Source organism: Chiloscyllium punctatum, unplaced genomic scaffold, assembly GCF_047496795.1.
Source record: "Chiloscyllium punctatum isolate Juve2018m unplaced genomic scaffold, sChiPun1.3 scaffold_57, whole genome shotgun sequence".
In the NCBI taxonomy this organism is placed as follows: Eukaryota; Metazoa; Chordata; class Chondrichthyes; order Orectolobiformes; family Hemiscylliidae; genus Chiloscyllium; species Chiloscyllium punctatum.
Window position 1 is genome coordinate 3,944,809 of NW_027309792.1, and position 24,581 is coordinate 3,969,389.

Sequence of the window (24,581 nt, forward strand, 5' to 3'; positions counted from 1 at the left end):
GAAACAGAGGGTGAGAAACAGAGGGGCTGAAACAGAGGGGCTGAAACAGAGGGGCTGAAACAGAGGGTGAGAAATAGATGGTCTGAAACAGACGGCGAGAAACAGAGGGGCTGAAACAGAGGGCGAGAAACAGACGGGCTGAATCAGAGGGGCTGAAACAGATGGCGAGAAACAGAGGGGCTGAAACAGAGGGCGAGAAACAGAGGGGCTGAAACAGAGGTGCTGAAACAGAGGGTGAGAAACAGAGGGGCTGAAACAGAGGGCGAGAAACAGAGGGGCTGAAACAGAGGGGCTGAAATAGAGGGGCTGATTCAGAGGGGCTGAAACAGAGGGGCTGAATCAGCGGGGCTGAAACAGAGGGCGAGAAACAGAGGGGCTGGAACAGAGGGCGTGAAACAGAGGGGCAGAAACAGAGGGCGAGAAACAGAGGGTCTGAAACAGAGGGGCTGAAACAAAGAGCGCGAAACAGAGGGGCTGAAACAGAGGGCGAAAAACAGAGGGGCTGAAACAGTGGGCGAGAAACAGTGGGCGAGTAACATTGGGGCTGAAACAGAGGGCGAGAAACAGAGGGGCTGAAACAGAGGGCGAGAAACAGAGGGGCTGAAACAGAGTGGCTGAAACAGAGGGCGAGAAACAGAGGGGCTGAAACAGAGGGCGAGAAACAGAGGGGCTGAAACAGAGTGGCTGAAACAGAGGGCGAGAAACAGAGTTCGAGAAACAGAGGGACTTAAACAGAGGGGCTGAAACAGAGGGGCTGAAACAGAGGGCGAGAAACAGAGGGGCTGAAACAGAGGGCGAGAAACAGAGGGTCTGAAACAGAGGGCGAGAAACAGAGGGGCTGAAACAGAGGGCGAGAAACAGAGGGGCGGAAACAGAGGGTGAGAAACAGAGGGGCTGAAACAGAGGGGCTGAAACAGAGGGGCTGAAACAGAGGGTGAGAAATAGATGGTCTGAAACAGACGGCGAGAAACAGAGGGGCTGAAACAGAGTGGCTTAATCAGAGGGGCTGATTCAGAGGGGCTGAAACAGAGGGCGAGAAACAGAGGGTCTGAAACAGAGGGGCTGAAACAAAGAGCGCGAAACAGAGGGGCTGAAACAGAGGGCGAAAAACAGAGGGGCTGAAACAGAGGGCGAGAAACAGTGGGCGAGTAACATTGGGGCTGAAACAGAGGGGCTGAAACAGAGGGGCTGAAACAGAGGGGCTGATACAGAGGGCGAGAAACAGAGGGCTGAAACAGAGGGCGAAAAACAGAGGGGCAGAAACAGAGGGCGAGAAACAGAGGGTCTGAAACAGAGGGGCCGAAACAAAGAGCGCGAAACAGAGGGGCTGAAACAGAGGGCGAGAAACAGAGGGGCTGAAACAGAGGGCGTGAAAGAGTGGGCGAGAAACATTGGGGCTGAAACAGAGGGGCTGAAACAGAGGGGCTGAAACAGAGGGGCTGATACAGAGGGCGAGAAACAGAGGGGCTGAAACAGAGGGCGAAAAACAGAGGGTGAGAAACAGAGTGCGAGAAACAGAGGGGCTGAAACAGAAGGGCTGAAACAGAGGGGCTGAAACAGAGGGGCTGAATCAGAGGGGCTGAAACTGATGTCGAGAAACAGAGGGGCTGAAAATGAGGGGCTGACAAAGAGGGCGAGAAACAGGGGGGCTGAAACAGTGGGGCTGAAACAGAGGGGCTGAAACAGAGGGGCTAAAACAGAGGGGCTGAAACAGCGGGCGAGAAACAGAGGGGCTGAAGCAGAGGGCGAGAAACAGAGGGGCTGAAACAGAGGGCGAGAATCAGAGGGGCTGAAACAGAGGGCGAGAAACAGAGTGTGAGAAACAGAGGGCGAGAAACAGAGGGGCTGAAACAGATGGGCTGAAACAGAGGGGCTGAATCAGAGGGGCTGATTCAGAGGGGCTGAAACAGAGGGGCTGAATCAGCGGGGCTGATTCAGAGGGGCTGAAACAGAGGGGCTGAATCAGCGGGGCTGAAACGGAGGGCGAGAAACAGAGGGGCTGAAACAGAGTGCGAGAAACAGAGGGGTTGAAACAGAGGGCGAGAAACAGAGGGGCTGAAACTGAGGGGCTGAAAAAGCGGGGCTGAAACAGAGGTCGAGAAACAGAGGGGCTGAAACAGAGGGCGAGAAACAGAGGGGCTGAAACAGAGGGGCGGGAAACAGAGGTGCAGATTCAGAGGGGCTGAATCAGAGAGGCTGAAACAGAGGGGCTGAATCAGAGGGGCTGAAACTGATGTGGAGAAACAGAGGGGCTGAAAATGAGGGGCTGACAAAGAGGGCGAGAAACAGGGGGGCTCTTACAGAGGGCGAGAAACAGAGGGGCTGAAACAGAGGGGCGGAAACAGAGGGGCTGAAACAGAGGGGCAGAAACAGAGGGGCTGAATCAGAGAGGCTGAAACAGAGGGGCTGAATCAGAGGGGCTGAAACAGATGGCGAGAAACAGAGGGGCTGAAACTGAGGGGCTGACAATGAGGGTGAGAAACAGAGGGGCTGAAACAGAGGGGCTGAAACAGACGGGCAGAAACAGAGGGGCTGAATCAGAGAGGCTGAAACAGAGGGGCTGAATCAGAGGGGCTGAAACAGATGGCGAGAAACAGAGGGGCTGAAACAGAGTGCGAGAAACAGAGGGGTTGAAACAGAGGGCGAGAAACAGAGGGGCTGAAACTGAGGGGCTGAAAAAGCGGGGCTGAAACAGAGGGCGAGAAACAGAGGGGCTGAAACAGAGGGCGAGAAACAGAGGGGCTGAAACAGAGGGGCGGGAAACAGAGGGGCTGAATCAGAGGGGCTGAATCAGAGGGGCTGATTCAGAGGGGCTGAATCAGAGGGGCTGAAGCAGAGGGTGAGAAACAGAGGGGCTGAAACAGAGGGGCCGAAACAGAGGGGCTGAAACAGAGGGCGAGAAATAGAGGGGCTGAATCAGAGGGGCTGAATCGGAGGGGCTGAATCAGAGAGGCTGAAACAGAGGGGCTGAATCAGAGGGGCTGAAACAGAGGGCGAGAAACAGAGGGGCTGAAACAGAGGGGCTGAAACAGAGTGGCTTAATCAGAGGGGCTGATTCAGAGGGGCTGAAACAGAGGGGCTGATTCAGCGGGGCTGAAACAGAGGGCAAGAAACAGAGGGGCTGAAACAGAGGGCGAGAAACAGAGGGGCTGAAACAGAGGGTGAGAAACAGAGGGGCTGAAACAGAGGGCGAGAAACAGAGGGTCTAAAACAGAGTGCGAGAAACAGAGGGTGAGAAACAGAGGGTGAGAAACAGAGGGGATGATAAAGAGAGGCTGAAACAGAGGGGCTGAAACAGAGGGGCTGAATCAGAGGGCGAGAAACATAGGGGCTGAAACAGAGGGGCTGAAACAGAGGGGCTGAATCAGAGGGGCTGAAACAGAGGGCGAGAAACAGGGGGACTGAAACAGAGGGCGAGAAACTGTGGGCGAGTAACATTGGGGCTGGAACAGAGGGGCTGAAACAGAGGGGCTGAAACAGAGGGGCTGATACAGAGGGCGAGAAACAGACGGGCTGAAACAGAGGGCGAAAAACAGAGGGGCAGAAACAGAGGGCGAGAAACAGAGGGTCTGAAACAGAGGGGCTGAAACAAAGAGCGCGAAACAGAGGGGCTGAAACAGAGGGCGAGAAACAGAGGGGCTGAAACAGAGGGCGTGAAAGAGTGGGCGAGAAACATTGGGGCTGAAACAGAGGGGCTGAAACAGAGGGGCTGATACAGAGGGGCTGAAACAGAGGGGCTGAAACAGGAGGCGAAAAACAGAGGGTGAGAAACAGAGTGCGAGAAACAGAGGGGCTGAAACAGAAGGGCTGAAACAGAGGGGCTGAAACAGAGGGGCAGAAACAGAGGGGCTGAATCAGAGAGGCTGAAACAGAGGGGCTGAATCAGAGGGGCTGAAACTGATGTCGAGAAACAGAGGGGCTGAAAATGAGGGGCTGACAAAGAGGGCGAGAAACAGGGGGGCTCTTACAGAGGGCGAGAAACAGAGGGGCTGAAACAGAGGGGCGGAAACAGAGGGGCTGAAACAGAGGGGCAGAAACAGAGGGGCTGAATCAGAGAGGCTGAAACAGAGGGGCTGAATCAGAGGGGCTGAAACAGATGGCGAGAAACAGAGGGGCTGAAACTGAGGGGCTGACAATGAGGGTGAGAAACAGAGGGGCTGAAACAGAGGGGCTGAAACAGACGGGCAGAAACAGAGGGGCTGAATCAGAGAGGCTGAAACAGAGGGGCTGAATCAGAGGGGCTGAAACAGATGGCGAGAAACAGAGGGGCTGAAACTGAGGGGCTGTCAAAGAGGGCGAGAAACAGAGGGGCTGAAACAGAGGGGCTGAAACAGAGGGGCTAAAACAGAGGGGCTGAAACAGCGGGCGAGAAACAGAGGGGCTGAAGCAGAGGGCGAGAAACAGAGGGGCTGAAACAGAGGGCGAGAATCAGAGGGGCTGAAACAGAGGGCGAGAAACAGAGGGTGAGAAACAGAGGGCGAGAAACAGAGGGGCTGAAACAAAGGGCCGGAAACTGAGGGGCTGAAACAGAGGGGCTGAAACAGAGGGCGAGAAATAGAGGGGCTGAAACAGAGGGCGAGAAACAGAGGGGCTGAAACAGAGGGCGAGAAACAGAGGGCGAGTAACATTGGGGCTGAAACAGAGAGGCTGAAACAGAGGGGCTGAAACAGAGGGGCTGATACAGAGGGCGAGAAACAGAGGGGCTGAAACAGAGGGCGAAAAACAGAGGGGCAGAAACAGAGGGCGAGAAACAGAGGGTCTGAAACAGAGGGGCTGAAACAAAGAGCGCGAAACAGAGGGGCTGAAACAGAGGGCGTGAAACAGAGGGGCTGAAACAGAGGGCGTGAAAGAGTGGGCGAGAAACATTGGGGCTGAAACAGAGGGGCTGAAACAGAGGGGCTGAAACAGAGGGGCTGATACAGAGGGCGAGAAACAGAGGGGCTGAAACAGAGGGGCTGATACAGAGGGCGAGAAACAGAGGGGCTGAAACAGAGGGCGAAAAACAGAGGGTGAGAAACAGAGTGCGAGAAACAGAGGGGCTGAAACAGAAGGGCTGAAACAGAGGGGCTGAAACAGAGGTGCAGATTCAGAGGGGCTGAATCAGAGAGGCTGAAACAGAGGGGCTGAATCAGAGGGGCTGAAACTGATGTCGAGAAACAGAGGGGCTGAAAATGAGGGGCTGACAAAGAGGGCATGAAACAGGGGGGCTGAAACAGTGGGGCTGAAACAGAGGGGCTGAAACAGAGGGGCTAAAACAGAGAGACTGAAACAGCGGGCGAGAAACAGAGGGGCTGAAGCAGAGGGCGAGAAACAGAGGGGCTGAAACAGAGGGCGAGAATCAGAGGGGCTGAAACAGAGGGCGAGAAACAGAGTGTGAGAAACAGAGGGCGAGAAACAGAGGGGCTGAAACAGATGGGCTGAAACAGAGGGGCTGAATCAGAGGGGCTGATTCAGAGGGGCTGAAACAGAGGGGCTGAATCAGCGGGGCTGATTCAGAGGGGCTGAAACAGAGGGGCTGAATCAGCGGGGCTGAAACAGAGGGTGAGAAACAGAGGGGCTGAAACAGAGGGCGAGAAACAGAGGGGTTGAAACAGAGAGCGAGAAACAGAGGGGCTGAAACAGAGGGGCTGAAAAAGAGGGGCTGAAACAGAGGGCGAGAAACAGAGGGGCTGAAACAGAGGGTGAGAAACAGAGGGGCTGAAACAGAGGGGCGGGAAACAGAGGGGCTGAAACAGAGGGGCTGAAACAGAGTGGCATAATCAGAGGGGCTGATTCAGAGGGGCTGAAACAGAGGGGCTGAATCAGCGGGGCTGAAACAGAGGACGAGAAACAGAGGTGCTGAAACAGAGGGCGAGAAACAGAGGGGCTGAAACAGAGGGTGAGAAACAGAGGGGCTGAAACAGAGGGCGAGAAACAGAGGGGCTGAAACAGAGGGGCTGAAACAGAGGGCGAGAAACAGAGGGTGAGAAACAGAGGGGATGATACAGAGGGGCTGAAACAGAGGAGCTGAAACAGAGGGGCTGAATCAGAGGGCGAGAAACAGAGGGGCCGAAACAGAGGGGCTGAAACAGAGGGGCTGAATCGGAGGGGCTGAAACAGAGGGCGAGAAACAGGGTGACTGAAACAGAGGGCGAGAAACAGAGGGGCTGAAACAGAGGGCGAGAAACAGAGGGGCTGAAACAGAGGGGCTAAAACAGAGGGGCTTAAACAGAGGGCGAGAAACAGAGGGGCTGAAACAGAGGGCGAGAAACAGAGTTCGAGAAACAGAGGGACTTAAACAGAGGGGCTGAAACAGAGGGCGAGAAACAGAGGGTCTGAAACAGAGGGCGAGAAACAGAGGGGCTGAAACAGAGGGCGAGAAACAGAGGGGCTGAAACAGAGTGGCTGAAACAGAGGGCGAGAAACAGAGTTCGAGAAACAGAGGGACTTAAACAGAGGGGCTGAAACAGAGGGGCTGAAACAGAGGGCGAGAAACAGAGGGGCTGAAACAGAGTTCGAGAAACAGAGGGACTTAAACAGAGGGGCTGAAACAGAGGGGCTGAAAAAGAGGGCGAGAAACAGAGGGGCGGAAACAGAGGGCGAGAAACAGAGGGGCTGAAACAGAGGGCGAGAAACAGAGGGGCTGAAACAGAGTGGCTGAAACAGAGGGCGAGAAACAGAGTTCGAGAAACAGAGGGACTTAAACAGAGGGGCTGAAACAGAGGGGCTGAAACAGAGGGCGAGAAACAGAGGGGCTGAAACAGAGGGCGAGAAACAGAGGGTCTGAAACAGAGGGCGAGAAACAGAGGGGCTGAAACAGAGGGCGAGAAACAGAGGGGCGGAAACAGAGGGTGAGAAACAGAGGGGCTGAAACAGAGGGACTGAAACAGAGGGGCTGAAACAGAGGGTGAGAAATAGATGGTCTGAAACAGACGGCGAGAAACAGAGGGGCTGAAACAGAGGGCGAGAAACAGACGGGCTGAATCAGAGGGGCTGAAACAGATGGCGAGAAACAGAGGGGCTGAAACAGAGGGCGAGAAACAGGGTGACTGAAACAGAGGGCGAGAAACAGAGGGGCTGAAACAGCGGGCGAGAAACAGAGGGGCTGAAACAGAGGGGCTAAAACAGAGGGGCTTAAACAGAGGGCGAGAAACAGAGGGGCTGAAACAGAGGGCGAGAAACAGAGTTCGATAAACAGAGGGACTTAAACAGAGGGGCTGAAACAGAGGGGCTGAAACAGAGGGCGAGAAACAGAGGGGCTGAAACAGAGGGCGAGAAACAGAGGGGCTGAAACAGAGGGCGAGAAACAGAGGGGCTGAAACAGAGTGGCTGAAACAGAGGGCGAGAAACAGAGTTCGAGAAACAGAGGGACTTAAACAGAGGGGCTGAAACAGAGGGGCTGAAACACAGGGCGAGAAACAGAGGGGCTGAAACAGAGTTGGAGAAACAGAGGGACTTAAACAGAGGGGCTGAAACAGAGGCGCTGAAACAGAGGGCGAGAAACAGAGGGGCGGAAACAGAGGGGCTGAAACAGAGGGCGAGAAACAGAGGGGCTGAAACAGAGTGGCTGAAACAGAGGGCGAGAAACAGAGTTCGAGAAACAGAGGGACTTAAACAGAGGGGCTGAAACAGAGGGGCTGAAACAGAGGGCGAGAAACAGAGGGGCTGAAACAGAGGGCGAGAAACAGAGGGTCTGAAACAGAGGGCGAGAAACAGAGGGGCTGAAACAGAGGGCGAGAAACAGAGGGGCGGAAACAGAGGGTGAGAAACAGAGGGGCTGAAACAGAGGGACTGAAACAGAGGGGCTGAAACAGAGGGTGAGAAATAGATGGTCTGAAACAGACGGCGAGAAACAGAGGGGCTGAAACAGAGGGCGAGAAACAGACGGGCTGAATCAGAGGGGCTGAAACAGATGGCGAGAAACAGAGGGGCTGAAACAGTGGGCGAGAAACAGAGGGGCTGAAACAGAGGAGCTGAAACAGAGGGTGAGAAACAGAGGGGCTGAAACGGAGGGCGAGAAACAGAGGGGCTGAAACAGAGGGGCTGAAATAGAGGGGCTGAATCAGAGGGGCTGAAACAGAGGGGCTGAATCAGCGGGGCTGAAACAGAGGGCGAGAAACAGAGGGGCTGGAACAGAGGGCGTGAAACAGAGGGGCAGAAACAGAGGGCGATAAACAGAGGGTCTGAAACAGAGGGGCTGAAAAAAAAAGAGCGCGAAACAGAGGGGCTGAAACAGAGGGCGAAAAACAGAAGGGCTGAAACAGAGGGCGAGAAACAGTGGGCGAGTAACATTGGGGCTGAAACAGAGGGGCTGAAACAGAGGGGCTGAAACAGAGGGGCTGATACAGAGGGCGAGAAACAGACGGGCTGAAACAGAGGGCGAAAAACAGAGGGGCAGAAACAGAGGGCGAGAAACAGAGGGTCTGAAACAGAGGGGCTGAAACAAAGAGCGCGAAACAGAGGGGCTGAAACAGAGGGCGAGAAACAGAGGGGCTGAAACAGAGGGCGTGAAAGAGTGGGCGAGAAACATTGGGGCTGAAACAGAGGGGCTGAAACAGAGGGGCTGAAACAGAGGGGCTGATACAGAGGGCGAGAAACAGAGGGGCTGAAACAGAGGGCGAAAAACAGAGGGTGAGAAACAGAGTGCGAGAAACAGAGGGGCTGAAACAGAAGGGCTGAAACAGAGGGGCTGAAACAGAGGTGCAGATTCAGAGGGGCTGAATCAGAGAGGCTGAAACAGAGGGGCTGAATCAGAGGGGCTGAAACTGATGTCGAGAAACAGAGGGGCTGAAAATGAGGGGCTGACAAAGAGGGCGAGAAACAGGGGGGCTGAAACAGTGGGGCTGAAACAGAGGGGCTGAAACAGAGGGGCTAAAACAGAGGGGCTGAAACAGCGGGCGAGAAACAGAGGGGCTGAAGCAGAGGGCGAGAAACAGAGGGGCTGAAACAGAGGGCGAGAATCAGAGGGGCTGAAACAGAGGGCGAGAAACAGAGTGTGAGAAACAGAGGGCGAGAAACAGAGGGGCTGAAACAGATGGGCTGAAACAGAGGGGCTGAATCAGAGGGGCTGATTCAGAGGGGCTGAAACAGAGGGGCTGAATCAGCGGGGCTGATTCAGAGGGGCTGAAACAGAGGGGCTGAATCAGCGGGGCTGAAACGGAGGGCGAGAAACAGAGGGGCTGAAACAGAGTGCGAGAAACAGAGGGGTTGAAACAGAGGGCGAGAAACAGAGGGGCTGAAACTGAGGGGCTGAAAAAGCGGGGCTGAAAAAGAGGTCGAGAAACAGAGGGGCTGAAACAGAGGGCGAGAAACAGAGGGGCTGAAACAGAGGGGCGGGAAACAGAGGGGCTGAATCAGAGGGGCTGAATCAGAGGGGCTGATTCAGAGGGGCTGAATCAGAGGGGCTGAAGCAGAGGGTGAGAAACAGAGGGGCTGAAACAGAGGGGCTGAAACAGAGGGGCTGAAACAGAGGGCGAGAAATAGAGGGGCTGAATCAGAGGGGCTGAATCGGAGGGGCTGAATCAGAGGGGCTGAAACAGAGGGGCTGAATCAGAGGGGCTGAAACAGAGGGCGAGAAACAGAGGGGCTGAAACAGAGGGCGAGAAACAGAGGGGCTGAAACAGAGGGGCTGAAACAGAGTGGCTTCATCAGAGGGGCTGATTCAGAGGGGCTGAAACAGAGGGGCTGATTCAGCGGGGCTGAAACAGAGGGCAAGAAACAGAGGGGCTGAAACAGAGGGCGAGAAACAGAGGGGCTGAAACAGAGGGTGAGAAACAGAGGGGCTGAAACAGAGGGCGAGAAACAGAGGGTCTAAAACAGAGTGCGAGAAACAGAGGGTGAGAAACAGAGGGTGAGAAACAGAGGGGATGATACAGAGAGGCTGAAACAGAGGGGCTGAAACAGAGGGGCTGAATCAGAGGGCGAGAAACATAGGGGCTGAAACAGAGGGGCTGAAACAGAGGGGCTGAAACAGAGGGGCTGATACAGAGGGCGAGAAACAGAGGGGCTGAAACAGAGGGTGAGAAACAGAGGGGCTGAAACAGAGGGCGAGAAACAGAGGGTCTAAAACAGAGTGCGAGAAACAGAGGATGAGAAACAGAGGGTGAGAAACAGAGGGGATGATACAGAGAGGCTGAAACAGAGGGGATGAAACAGAGGGGCTGAATCAGAGGGGCTGAAACAGAGGGCGAGAAACAGGGGGACTGAAACAGAGGGCGAGAAACAGTGGGCGAGTAACATTGGGGCTGAAACAGAGGGGCTGAAACAGAGGGGCTGAAACAGAGGGGCTGATACAGAGGGCGAGAAACAGACGGGCTGAAACAGAGGGCGAAAAACAGAGGGGCAGAAACAGAGGGCGAGAAACAGAGGGTCTGAAACAGAGGGGCTGAAACAAAGAGCGCGAAACAGAGGGGCTGAATCAGTGGGCGAGAAACAGAGGGGCTGAAACAGAGGGCGTGAAAGAGTGGGCGAGAAACATTGGGGCTGAAACAGAGGGGCTGAAACAGAGGGGCTGAAACAGAGGGGCTGATACAGAGGGCGAGAAACAGAGGGGCTGAAACAGAGGGCGAAAAACAGAGGGTGAGAAACAGAGTGCGAGAAACAGAGGGGCTGAAACAGAAGGGCTGAAACAGAGGGGCTGAAACAGAGGGGCAGAAACAGAGGGGCTGAATCAGAGAGGCTGAAACAGAGGGGCTGAATCAGAGGGGCTGAAACTGATGTCGAGAAACAGAGGGGCTGAAAATGAGGGGCTGACAAAGAGGGCGAGAAACAGGGGGGCTCTTACAGAGGGCGAGAAACAGAGGGGCTGAAACAGAGGGGCGGAAACAGAGGGGCTGAAACAGAGGGGCAGAAACAGAGGGGCTGAATCAGAGAGGCTGAAACAGAGGGGCTGAATCAGAGGGGCTGAAACAGATGGCGAGAAACAGAGGGGCTGAAACTGAGGGGCTGACAATGAGGGTGAGAAACAGAGGGGCTGAAACAGAGGGGCTGAAACAGACGGGCAGAAACAGAGGGGCTGAATCAGAGAGGCTGAAACAGAGGGGCTGAATCAGAGGGGCTGAAACAGATGGCGAGAAACAGAGGGGCTGAAACTGAGGGGCTGTCAAAGAGGGCGAGAAACAGAGGGGCTGAAACAGAGGGGCTGAAACAGAGGGGCTAAAACAGAGGGGCTGAAACAGCGGGCGAGAAACAGAGGGGCTGAAGCAGAGGGCGAGAAACAGAGGGGCTGAAACAGAGGGCGAGAATCAGAGGGGCTGAAACAGAGGGCGAGAAACAGAGGGTGAGAAACAGAGGGCGAGAAACAGAGGGGCTGAAACAAAGGGCCTGAAACAGAGGGGCTGAAACAGAGGGGCTGAAACAGAGGGCGAGAAATAGAGGGGCTGAAACAGAGGGCGAGAAACAGAGGGGCTGAAACAGAGGGGTGGATAACAGAGGGGCTGAATCAGAGGGGCTGAATCAGAGGGGCTGAATCAGAGGGGCTGAATCAGAGGGGCTGAAACAGAGGGTGAGAAACAGAGGGGCTGAAACAGAGGGCTGAAACAGAGGGGCTGAAACAGAGGGCGAGAAACAGAGGGGCTGAATCAGAGGGGCTGAATCAGAGGGGCTGAAACAGTGGGGCTGAATCAGAGGGGCGGAAACAGAGGGCGAGAAACAGAGGGGCTGAAACAGAGCGCGAGAAACAGAGTGGCTGAAACAGGGCGACAAACAAAAGGGCTGAAACAGAGGGGCTGAAACAGAGGGGCTGAAACAGTGGGGCTGAATCAGAGGGGCTGATTCAGAGGGGCTGAAACAGAGGGGCTGAATCAGCGGGGCTGAAACAGAGGGGCTGAAACAGAGGGGCTGAATCAGAGGGGCTGATTCATAGGGGCTGAAACAGAGGGGCTGAATCAGCTGCGCTGAAACAGAGGGGCTGAAACAGAGGGGCTGAAACAGAGGGCGAGAAACAGAGGGGCTGAAACAGAGGGCGAGAAACAGAGGGGCTGAAACAGAGGGCGAGAAACAGAGGGGCTGACACAGAGGGGCTGAAACCGGGGGTCTGAAACAGAGGGGATGAAACAGAGTGCGAGAAAAAGAGGAGCTGAAACAGAGGGCGAGAAACAGAGGGGCTGAAACAGAGGGGCTGAAAGAGAGGGGCTGAAACAGAGGGGCTGAATCAGAGGGGTTGAAATAGAGGGCGAGAAACAGAGGGGCTGAAACAGAGTGGCTGAAACTGAGGGGCTGACAAAGAGGGCGAGAAACAGAGGGGCTGAAACAGAGGGGCTGAAACAGAGGGGCTGAAACAGAGGGGCTAAAACAGAGGGGCTGAAACAGAGGGCGAGAAACAGAGGGGCTGAAGCAGGGGGCGAGAAACAGAGGGGCTGAAACAGACGGCGAGAAACAGAGGGGCTGAAACATTGGGGGTGAAACAGACGGCGAGAAACAGAGTGTGAGAAACAGAGGGCGAGAAACAGAGGGGCTGAAACAGAGGGGCTGAATCAGAGGGGCTGAAACAGAGGGGCTGAATCAGAGGGGCTGAAACAGAGGGCGAGAAACAGAGGGTGAGAAACAGAGGGCGAGAAACAGAGGGGCTGAAACAAAGGGCCTGAAACAGAGGGGCTGAAACAGAGGGGCTGAAACAGAGGGCGAGAAATAGAGGGGCTGAAACAGAGGGCGAGAAACAGAGGGGCTGAAACAGAGGGGTGGATAACAGAGGGGCTGAATCAGAGGGGCTGAATCAGAGGGGCTGAATCAGAGGGGCTGAATCAGAGGGGCTGAAACAGAGGGTGAGAAACAGAGGGGCTGAAACAGAGGGCTGAAACAGAGGGGCTGAAACAGAGGGCGAGAAACAGAGGGGCTGAATCAGAGGGGCTGAATCAGAGGGGCTGACAAGTGGGGCTGAATCAGAGGGGCGGAAACAGAGGGCGAGAAACAGAGGGGCTGAAACAGAGCGCGAGAAACAGAGTGGCTGAAACAGAGGGCGACAAACAAAAGGGCTGAAACAGAGGGGCTGAAACAGAGGGGCTGAAACAGTGGGGCTGAATCAGAGGGGCTGATTCAGAGGGGCTGAAACAGAGGGGCTGAATCAGCGGCGCTGAAACAGAGGGGCTGAAACAGAGGGGCTGAATCAGAGGGGCTGATTCATAGGGGCTGAAACAGAGGGGCTGAATCAGCTGCGCTGAAACAGAGGGGCTGAAACAGAGGGGCTGAAACAGAGGGCGAGAAACAGAGGGGCTGAAACAGAGGGCGAGAAACAGAGGGGCTGACACAGAGGGGCTGAAACCGGGGGTCTGAAACAGAGGGGATGAAACAGAGTGCGAGAAAAAGAGGAGCTGAAACAGAGGGCGAGAAACAGAGGGGCTGAAACAGAGGGGCTGAAAGAGAGGGGCTGAAACAGAGGGGCTGAATCAGAGGGGTTGAAATAGAGGGCGAGAAACAGAGGGGCTGAAACAGAGGGGCTGAAACTGAGGGGCTGACAAAGAGGGCGAGAAACAGAGGGGCTGAAACAGAGGGGCTGAAACAGAGGGGCTGAAACAGAGGGGCTGAATCAGAGGTCGACAAACAGAGGTTCTGAATCAGAGGGGCTGAAACAGTGGGGCTGAATCAGAGGGCGGGAAACAGAGGGGCTGAAACAGAGGGGCTGAAACAGAGGGGCTGAATCAGAGGGGGTGAAACAGAGGGCGAGAAACAGGGGGACTGAAACAGAGGGCGAGAAACAGAGGGGCTTAAACAGAGGGCGAGAAACAGAGGTCGAGAAACAGAGGAACTGAAACAGATTGGCTGAAACAGAGGGGCTGAAACAGAGGGCGAGAAACAGAGGGGCTGAAACAGAGGGCGAGAAACAGAGGGGCTGAAAGAGAGTGGCTGAAACAGAGGGGTTGAAACAGAGGGGCTGAAACAGAGGGGCTTAAACAGAGGGCCAGAAACAGAGGGTCTGAAACAGAGGGCGAGAAACAGTGGGCGAGAAACATTGGGGCTGAAACAGAGGGGCTGAAACAGAGGGGCTGAAACAGAGGGGCTGATACAGAGGGCGAGAAACAGAGGGGCTGAAACAGAGGGGCAGAAACAGAGGGGCTGAATCAGAGAGGCTGAAACAGAGGGGCTGAATCAGAGGGGCTGAAACAGATGGCGAGAAACAGAGGGGCTGAAACTGAGGGGCTGACAAAGAGGGCGAGAAACAGAGGGGCTGAAACAGTGGGGCTGAAAAAGAGGGGCTGAATCAGAGGTGCTGAAACAGCGGGCGAGAACCTGAGGGGCTGAAGCAGAGGGCGAGAAACAGAGGGGCTGAAACAGAGGGCGAGAATCAGAGGGGCTGAAACAGAGGGCGAGAAACAGAGTGTGAGAAACAGAGGGCGAGAAACAGAGGGGCTGAAACAGAGGTGCTGAAACAGAGGGGCAGAAACAGAGGGGCTGAATCAGAGAGGCTGAAACAGAGGGGCTGAAACAGAGGGGCTGAAACAGAGGGGCTGAAACAGAGGGGCTGAAACAGAGGGCGAGAAACAGAGGGGCTGAAACAGAGGGGCTGAAACAGAGGGGCTGAATCAGAGGGGCTGATTCAGAGGGGCTGAAACAGAGGGGCTGAGTCAGTGGGGCTGAAAGAGAGGGCGAGAAACAGAGGGGCTGAAACAGAGGGCGAGAAACAGAGGGGCTGAAACAGAGAGCGAGGAACAGAGGGGCTGAAACAGAGGGGCTGAAACAGAGGGGCTGAAACAGAGGGGCTGAAACAGAGGGCGAGAAACAGAGGGGCTGAAACAGATTGGCTGAAAGAGAGGGGCTGAATCAGAGGGGCTGAAACAGAGGGCGAGAAACAGGGGGACTGAAACATAGGGCGAGAAACAGAGGGGCTGAAACAGAGGGCGAGAAACAGATTTGCTAAATCAGAGGGGCTGAAACAGAGTGCGAGAAACAGAGGGGCTGAAACAGAGGGCGAGAAACAGAGGGGCTGAAACAGCGGGGCTGAAACAGAGGGGCTGAAACAGAGGGCGAGAAACTGAGGGGCTGAAACAGTGGGCGAGAAACAGAGAGGCTGAAACAGAGGGCGAGAAGCAGAGGGGCTGAAACAGAGGGGCTGAAACAGAAGGGCTGAAACAGAGGGGCTGAAACAGAGGGCGAGAAACAGAGGGGCTGAATCAGAGGGGCTGAATCAGAGGGGCTGAAACAGAGGGGCTGAAACAGAGGGCGAGAAACAGAAGGGCTGAAACAGAGGGCGAGAAACAGAGGGGCTGAAACAGAGGGCGAGAAACAGAGGGTGAGAAACAGAGGCGCTGAATCAGAGGGGCTGAAACAGAGGGGCTGAAAAAGAGGGCGAGAAACAGAGGGGCTGAAACAGTGGGGCGGGAAACAGAGGGGCTGAATCAGAGGGGCTGAATCAGAGGGTCTGAATCAGAGGGGCTGAATCAGAGGGGCTGAAACAGAGGGTGAGAAACAGAGGGGCTGAAACAGAGGGGCTGAAACAGATGGGCTGAAACAGAGGGGCTGAAACAGAGGGCGAGGAACAGAGGGGCTGAATCGGAGGGGCTGAATCAGAGGTGCTAAAACAGAGGGGCTGAATCAGAGGGGCTGAAACAGAGGTCGAGAAACAGAGGGGCTGAAACAGAGGGCGAGAAACAGAGGGGCTGAAACAGAGGGGCTGAAACAGAGGGGCTGAATCAGAGGGGCTGATTCAGAGGGGCTGAAACAGAGGGGCTGAATCAGCGGGGCTGAAACAGTGGGTGAGAAACAGAGGGGCTGAAACAGAGGGGCTGAAACAGAGGGGCAGAAACAGAGGGCGGGAAACAGAGGGGCTGAAACAGAGGGGCTGAAACAGAGGGGCTGAATCAGAGGGGGTGAAACAGAGGGCGAGAAACAGGGGGACTGAAACAAAGGGCGAGAAACAGAGGCTCTTAAACTGAGGGCGAGAAACAGAGGTCGAGAAACAGAGGAACTGAAACAGAGGGGCTGAAACAGAGGGGCTGAAACAGAGGGCGAGAAACAGAGGGGCTGAAACAGAGGGCGAGAAACAGAGGGGCTGAAAGAGAGTGGCTGAAACAGAGGGGTTGAAACAGAGGGGCTGAAACAGAGGGGCTTAAACAGAGGGCCAGAAACAGAGGGTCTGAAACAGAGGGCGAGAAACAGTGGGCGAGAAACATTGGGGCTGAAACAGAGGGGCTGAAACAGAGGGGCTGAAACAGAGGGGCTGATACAGAGGGCGAGAAACAGAGGGGCTGAAACAGAGGGGCAGAAACAGAGGGGCTGAATCAGAGAGGCTGAAACAGAGGGGCTGAATCAGAGGGGCTGAAACAGATGGCGAGAAACAGAGGGGCTGAAACTGAGGGGCTGACAAAGAGGGCGAGAAACAGAGGGGCTGAAACAGTGGGGCTGAAAAAGAGGGGCTGAATCAGAGGGGCTGAAACAGCGGGCGAGAACCTGAGGGGCTGAAGCAGAGGGCGAGAAACAGAGGGGCTGAAACAGAGGGCGAGAATCAGAGGGGCTGAAACAGAGGGCGAGAAACAGAGTGTGAGAAACAGAGGGCGAGAAACAGAGGGGCTGAAACAGAGGTGCTGAAACAGAGGGGCAGAAACAGAGGGGCTGAATCAGAGAGGCTGAAACAGAGGGGCTGAAACAGAGGGGCTGAAACAGAGGGGCTGAAACAGTGGGCGAGAAACAGAGGGGCTGAAACAGAGGGGCTGAAACAGAGGGGCTGAATCAGAGGGGCTGATTCAGAGGGGCTGAAACAGAGGGGCTGAATCAGTGGGGCTGAAAGAGAGGGCGAGAAACAGAGGGGCTGAAACAGAGGGCGAGAAACAGAGGGGCTGAAACAGAGAGCGAGGAACAGAGGGGCTGAAACAGAGGGGCTGAAACAGAGGGGCTGAAACAGAGGGCGAGAAACAGAGGGGCTGAAACAGATTGGCTGAAAGAGAGGGGCTGAATCAGAGGGGCTGAAACAGAGGGCGAGAAACAGGGGGACTGAAACATAGGGCGAGAAACAGAGGGGCTGAAACAGAGGGCGAGAAACAGATTTGCTAAATCAGAGGGGCTGAAACAGAGTGCGAGAAACAGAGGGGCTGAAACAGAGGGCGAGAAACAGAGGGGCTGAAACAGCGGGGCTGAAACAGAGGGGCTGAAACAGAGGGCGAGAAACTGAGGGGCTGAAACAGTGGGCGAGAAACAGAGAGGCTGAAACAGAGGGCGAGAAACAGAGGGGCTGAAACAGAGGGGCTGAAACAGAAGGGCTGAAACAGAGGGGCTGAAACAGAGGGCGAGAAACAGAGGGGCTGAATCAGAGGGGCTGAATCAGAGGGGCTGAAACAGAGGGGCTGAAACAGAGGGCGAGAAACAGAAGGGCTGAAACAGAGGGCGAGAAACAGAGGGGCTGAAACAGAGGGCGAGAAACAGAGGGTGAGAAACAGAGGCGCTGAATCAGAGGGGCTGAAACAGAGGGGCTGAAACAGAGGGCGAGAAACAGAGGGGCTGAAACAGTGGGGCGGGAAACAGAGGGGCTGAATCAGAGGGGCTGAAACAGAGGGTGAGAAACAGAGGGGCTGAAACAGAGGGGCTGAAACAGATGGGCTGAAACAGAGGGGCTGAAACAGAGGGCGAGGAACAGAGGGGCTGAATCGGAGGGGCTGAATCAGAGGTGCTAAAACAGAGGGGCTGAATCAGAGGGGCTGAAACAGAGGTCGAGAAACAGAGGGGCTGAAACAGAGGGCGAGAAACAGAGGGGCTGAAACAGAGGGGCTGAAACAGAGGGGCTGAAACAGAGGGGCTGAATCAGAGGGGCTGATTCAGAGGGGCTGAAACATAGGGGCTGAATCAGCGGGGCTGAAACAGTGGGTGAGAAACAGAGGGGCTGAAACAGAGGGGCTGAAACAGAGGGGCAGAAACAGAGGGCGGGAAACAGAGGGGCTGAAACAGAGGGGCTGAAACATAGGGCGAGAAACAGAGGGGCTGAAACAGAGGGGCTCAAACAGAGGGGCTGAAACAGAGGGGCTGAAACAGAGTGCGAGAAACAGAGGGGCTGAAACAGAGGGCGAGAAACAGAGGGGCTGAAACAGCGGGGCTGAAACAGAGGGGCTGAAACAGAGGGCGAGAAACTGAGGGGCTGAAACAGTGGGCGAGAAACAGAGAGGCTGAAACAGAGGGCGAGAAGCAGAGGGGCTGAAACAGAGGGGCTGAAACAGAAGGGCTGAAACAGAGGGGCTGAAACAGAGGGCGAGAAACAGAGGGGCTGAATCAGAGGGGCTGAATCAGAGGGGCTGAAACAGAGGGGCTGAAACAGAGGGCGAGAAACAGAAGGGCTGAAACAGAGGGCGAGAAACAGAGGGGCTGAAACAGAGGGCGAGAAACAGAGGGTGAGAAACAGAGGCGCTGAATCAGAGGGGCTGAAACAGAGGGGCTGAAAAAGAGGGCGAGAAACAGAGGGGCTGAAACAGTGGGGCGGGAAACAGAGGGGCTGAATCAGAGGGGCTGAATCAGAGGGTCTGAATCAGAGGGGCTGAATCAGAGGGGCTGAAACAGAGGGTGAGAAACAGAGGGGCTGAAACAGAGGGGCTGAAACAGATGGGCTGAAACAGAGGGGCTGAAACAGAGGGCGAGGAACAGAGGGGCTGAATCGGAGGGGCTGAATCAGAGGTGCTAAAACAGAGGGGCTGAATCAGAGGGGCTGAAACAGAGGTCGAGAAACAGAGGGGCTGAAACAGAGGGCGAGAAACAGAGGGGCTGAAACAGAGGGGCTGAAACAGAGGGGCTGAATCAGAGGGGCTGATTCAGAGGGGCTGAAACAGAGGGGCTGAATCAGCGGGGCTGAAACAGTGGGTGAGAAACAGAGGGGCTGAAACAGAGGGGCTGAAACAGAGGGGCAGAAACAGAGGGCGGGAAACAGAGGGGCTGAAACAGAGGGGCTGAAACAGAGGGGCTGAATCAGAGGGGGTGAAACAGAGGGCGAGAAACAGGGGGACTGAAACAAAGGGCGAGAAACAGAGGCTCTTAAACTGAGGGCGAGAAACAGAGGTCGAGAAACAGAGGAACTGAAACAGAGGGGCTGAAACAGAGGGGCTGAAACAGAGGGCGAGAAACAGAGGGGCTGAAACAGAGGGCGAGAAACAGAGGGGCTGAAAGAGAGTGGCTGAAACAGAGGGGTTGAAACAGAGGGGCTGAAACAGAGGGGCTTAAACAGAGGGCCAGAAACAGAGGGTCTGAAACAGAGGGCGAGAAACAGTGGGCGAGAAACATTGGGGCTGAAACAGAGGGGCTGAAACAGAGGGGCTGAAACAGAGGGGCTGATACAGAGGGCGAGAAACAGAGGGGCTGAAACAGAGGGGCAGAAACAGAGGGGCTGAATCAGAGAGGCTGAAACAGAGGGGCTGAATCAGAGGGGCTGAAACAGATGGCGAGAAACAGAGGGGCTGAAACTGAGGGGCTGACAAAGAGGGCGAGAAACAGAGGGGCTGAAACAGTGGGGCTGAAAAAGAGGGGCTGAATCAGAGGGGCTGAAACAGCGGGCGAGAACCTGAGGGGCTGAAGCAGAGGGCGAGAAACAGAGGGGCTGAAACAGAGGGCGAGAATCAGAGGGGCTGAAACAGAGGGCGAGAAACAGAGTGTGAGAAACAGAGGGCGAGAAACAGAGGGGCTGAAACAGAGGTGCTGAAACAGAGGGGCAGAAACAGAGGGGCTGAATCAGAGAGGCTGAAACAGAGGGGCTGAAACAGAGGGGCTGAAACAGAGGGGCTGAAACAGTGGGCGAGAAACAGAGGGGCTGAAACAGAGGGGCTGAAACAGAGGGGCTGAATCAGAGGGGCTGATTCAGAGGGGCTGAAACAGAGGGGCTGAATCAGTGGGGCTGAAAGAGAGGGCGAGAAACAGAGGGGCTGAAACAGAGGGCGAGAAACAGAGGGGCTGAAACAGAGAGCGAGGAACAGAGGGGCTGAAACAGAGGGGCTGAAACAGAGGGGCTGAAACAGAGGGGCTGAAACAGAGGGCGAGAAACAGAGGGGCTGAAACAGATTGGCTGAAAGAGAGGGGCTGAATCAGAGGGGCTGAAACAGAGGGCGAGAAACAGGGGGACTGAAACATAGGGCGAGAAACAGAGGGGCTGAAACAGAGGGCGAGAAACAGATTTGCTAAATCAGAGGGGCTGAAACAGAGTGCGAGAAACAGAGGGGCTGAAACAGAGGGCGAGAAACAGAGGGGCTGAAACAGCGGGGCTGAAACAGAGGGGCTGAAACAGAGGGCGAGAAACTGAGGGGCTGAAACAGTGGGCGAGAAACAGAGAGGCTGAAACAGAGGGCGAGAAACAGAGGGGCTGAAACAGAGGGGCTGAAACAGAAGGGCTGAAACAGAGGGGCTGAAACAGAGGGCGAGAAACAGAGGGGCTGAATCAGAGGGGCTGAATCAGAGGGGCTGAAACAGAGGGGCTGAAACAGAGGGCGAGAAACAGAAGGGCTGAAACAGAGGGCGAGAAACAGAGGGGCTGAAACAGAGGGCGAGAAACAGAGGGTGAGAAACAGAGGCGCTGAATCAGAGGGGCTGAAACAGAGGGGCTGAAACAGAGGGCGAGAAACAGAGGGGCTGAAACAGTGGGGCGGGAAACAGAGGGGCTGAATCAGAGGGGCTGAAACAGAGGGTGAGAAACAGAGGGGCTGAAACAGAGGGGCTGAAACAGATGGGCTGAAACAGAGGGGCTGAAACAGAGGGCGAGGAACAGAGGGGCTGAATCGGAGGGGCTGAATCAGAGGTGCTAAAACAGAGGGGCTGAATCAGAGGGGCTGAAACAGAGGTCGAGAAACAGAGGGGCTGAAACAGAGGGCGAGAAACAGAGGGGCTGAAACAGAGGGGCTGAAACAGAGGGGCTGAAACAGAGGGGCTGAATCAGAGGGGCTGATTCAGAGGGGCTGAAACATAGGGGCTGAATCAGCGGGGCTGAAACAGTGGGTGAGAAACAGAGGGGCTGAAACAGAGGGGCTGAAACAGAGGGGCAGAAACAGAGGGCGGGAAACAGAGGGGCTGAAACAGAGGGGCTGAAACATAGGGCGAGAAACAGAGGGGCTGAAACAGAGGGGCTCAAACAGAGGGGCTGAAACAGAGGGGCTGAAACAGAGTGCGAGAAACAGAGCGGCTGAAACAGAGGGCGAGATACAGAGGGGCTGAAACAGAGGGGCTGAAACAGACGGGCTGAAACAGAGGGCGAGAAACAGAGGGGCTGAAACAGAGGGCGAGAAACAGAGGGGCTGAAACAGAGGGGCTGAATCAGAGGGCCTGAATCAGAGGGGCTGAAACAGTGGGGCTGAATCAGAGGGCGAGAAACAGAGGGGCTGAAACAGAGGGGCTGAAACAGAGGGGCTGAATCAGAGGGGGTGAAACAGAGGGCGAGAAACAGGGGGACTGAAACAGAGGGCGAGAAACAGAGGCTCTTAAACAGAGGGCGAGAAACAGAGGTCGAGAAACAGAGGAACTGAAACAGAGGGGCTGAAACAGAGGGCGAGAAACAGAGGGGCTGAAACAGAGGGCGAGAAACAGAGGGGCTGAAACAGAGTGGCTGAAACAGACGGGTTGAAACAGAGGGGCTGAAACAGAGGGGCTTAAACAGAGGGCCAGAAACAGAGGGTCTGAAACAGAGGGCGAGAAACAGAGGGGCTGAAACAGAGGGGCTGAAACAGAGGGGCTGAAACAGAGGGGCTGAATCAGAGGGGCTGATTCAGAGGGGCTGAAACAGAGGGGCTGAATCAGCGGGGCTGAAACAGTGGGTGAGAAACAGAGGGGCTGAAACAGAGGGGCTGAAACAGAGGGGCAGAAACAGAGGGCGGGAAACAGAGGGGCTGAAACAGAGGGGCTGAAACATAGGGCGAGAAACAGAGGGGCTGAAACAGAGGGGCTCAAACAGAGGGGCTGAAACAGAGGGGCTGAAACAGAGGGCGAGAAACAGAGGTCGAGAAACAGAGGAACTGAAACAGGGGGGCTGAAACAGAGGGGCTGAAACAGAGGGCGAGAAACAGAGGGGCTGAAACAGAGGGCGAGAAACAGAGGGGCTGAAACAGAGTGGCTGAAACAGAGGGGTTGAAACAGAGGGGCTGAAACAGAGGGGCTTAAACAGAGGGCCAGAAACAGAGGGTCTGAAACAGAGGGCGAGAAACAGTGGGCGAGAAACATTGGGGCTGAAACAGAGGGGCTGAAACAGAGGGCGAGAAACAGAGGGGCTGAAACAGAGGGCGAAAAACAGAGGGTGAGAAACAGAGTGCGAGAAACAGAGGGGCTGAAACAGAGGGGCTGAAACAGAGGGCGAGAATCAGAGGGGCTGAAACAGAGGGCGAGAAACAGAGTGTGAGAAACAGAGGGCGAGAAACAGAGGGGCTGAAACAGAGGTGCTGAAACAGAGGGGCAGAAACAGAGGGGCTGAATCAGAGAGGCTGAAACAGAGGGGCTGAAACAGAGGGGCTGAAACAGAGGGGCTGAAACAGAGGGCGAGAAACAGAGGGGCTGAAACAGAGGGGTTGAAACAGAGGGGCTGAATCAGAGGGGCTGATTCAGAGGGGCTGAAACAGAGGGGCTGAATCAGTGGGGCTGAAAGAGAGGGCGAGAAACAGAGGGGCTGAAACAGAGGGCGAGAAACACAGGGGCTGAAACAGAGAGCGAGGAACAGAGGGGCTGAAACAGAGGGGCTGAAACAGAGGGGCTGAAACAGAGGGCGAGAAACAGAGGGGCTGAAACAGATTGGCTGAAAGAGAGGGGCTGAATCAGAGGGGCTGAAACAGAGGGCGAGAAACAGAGGGGCTGAAACAGAGGGGCTGAAACAGAAGGGCTGAAACAGAGGGGCTGAAACAGAGGGCGAGAAACAGAGGGGCTGAATCAGAGGGGCTGAATCAGAGGGGCTGAAACAGTGGGGCTGAAACAGAGGGCGAGAAACAGAAGGGCTGAAACAGAGGGCGAGAAACAGAGGGGCTGAAACAGAGGGCGAGAAACAGAGGGTGAGAAACAGAGGCGCTGAATCAGAGGGGCTGAAACAGAGGGGCTGAAACAGTGGGGCGGGAAACAGAGGGGCTGAATCAGAGGGGCTGAATCAGAGGGTCTGAATCAGAGAGGCTGAATCAGAGGAGCTGAAACAGAGGGTGAGAAACAGAGGGGCTGAAACAGAGGGGCTGAAACAGATGGGCTGAAACAGAGGGGCTGAAACAGAGGGCGAGGAACAGAGGGGCTGAATCGGAGGGGCTGAATCAGAGGTGCTAAAACAGAGGGGCTGAATCAGAGGGGCTGAAACAGAGGTCGAGAAACAGAGGGGCTGAAACAGAGGGCGAGAAACAGAGGGGCTGAAACAGAGGGGCTGAAACAGAGGGGCTGAAACAGAGGGGCTGAATCAGAGGGGCTGTTTCAGAGGGGCTGAAACAGAGGGGCTGAATCAGCGGGGCTGAAACAGTGGGTGAGAAACAGAGGGGCTGAAACAGAGGGGCTGAAACAGAGGGGCAGAAACAGAGGGCGGGAAACAGAGGGGCTGAAACAGAGGGGCTGAAACAAAGGGCGAGAAACAGAGGGGCTGAAACAGAGGGCGAGAAACAGAGGGGCTGAAACAGAGTGGCTGAAACAGAGGGGTTGAAACAGAGGGGCTGAAACAGAGGGGCTTAAACAGAGGGCCAGAAACAGAGGGTCTGAAACAGAGGGCGAGAAACAGTGGGCGAGAAACATTGGGGCTGAAACAGAGGGGCTGAAACAGAGGGCGAGAAACAGAGGGGCTGAAACAGAGGGCGAAAAACAGAGGGTGAGAAACAGAGTGCGAGAAACAGAGGGGCTGAAACAGAGGGGCTGAAACAGAGGGCGAGAATCAGAGGGGCTGAAACAGAGGGCGAGAAACAGAGTGTGAGAAACAGAGGGCGAGAAACAGAGGGGCTGAAACAGAGGTGCTGAAACAGAGGGGCAGAAACAGAGGGGCTGAATCAGAGAGGCTGAAACAGAGGGGCTGAAACAGAGGGGCTGAAACAGAGGGGCTGAAACAGAGGGCGAGAAACAGAGGGGCTGAAACAGAGGGGCTGAAACAGAGGGGCTGAATCAGAGGGGCTGATTCAGAGGGGCTGAAACAGAGGGGCTGAATCAGTGGGGCTGAAAGAGAGGGCGAGAAACAGAGGGGCTGAAACAGAGGGCGAGAAACACAGGGGCTGAAACAGAGAGCGAGGAACAGAGGGGCTGAAACAGAGGGGCTGAAACAGAGGGGCTGAAACAGAGGGGCTGAAACAGAGGGCGAGAAACAGAGGGGCTGAAACAGATTGGCTGAAAGAGAGGGGCTGAATCAGAGGGGCTGAAACAGAGGGCGAGAAACAGAGGGGCTGAAACAGAGGGGCTGAAACAGAAGGGCTGAAACAGAGGGGCTGAAACAGAGGGCGAGAAACAGAGGGGCTGAATCAGAGGGGCTGAATCAGAGGGGCTGAAACAGTGGGGCTGAAACAGAGGGCGAGAAACAGAAGGGCTGAAACAGAGGGCGAGAAACAGAGGGGCTGAAACAGAGGGCGAGAAACAGAGGGTGAGAAACAGAGGCGCTGAATCAGAGGGGCTGAAACAGAGGGGCTGAAACAGTGGGGCGGGAAACAGAGGGGCTGAATCAGAGGGGCTGAATCAGAGGGTCTGAATCAGAGAGGCTGAATCAGAGGAGCTGAAACAGAGGGTGAGAA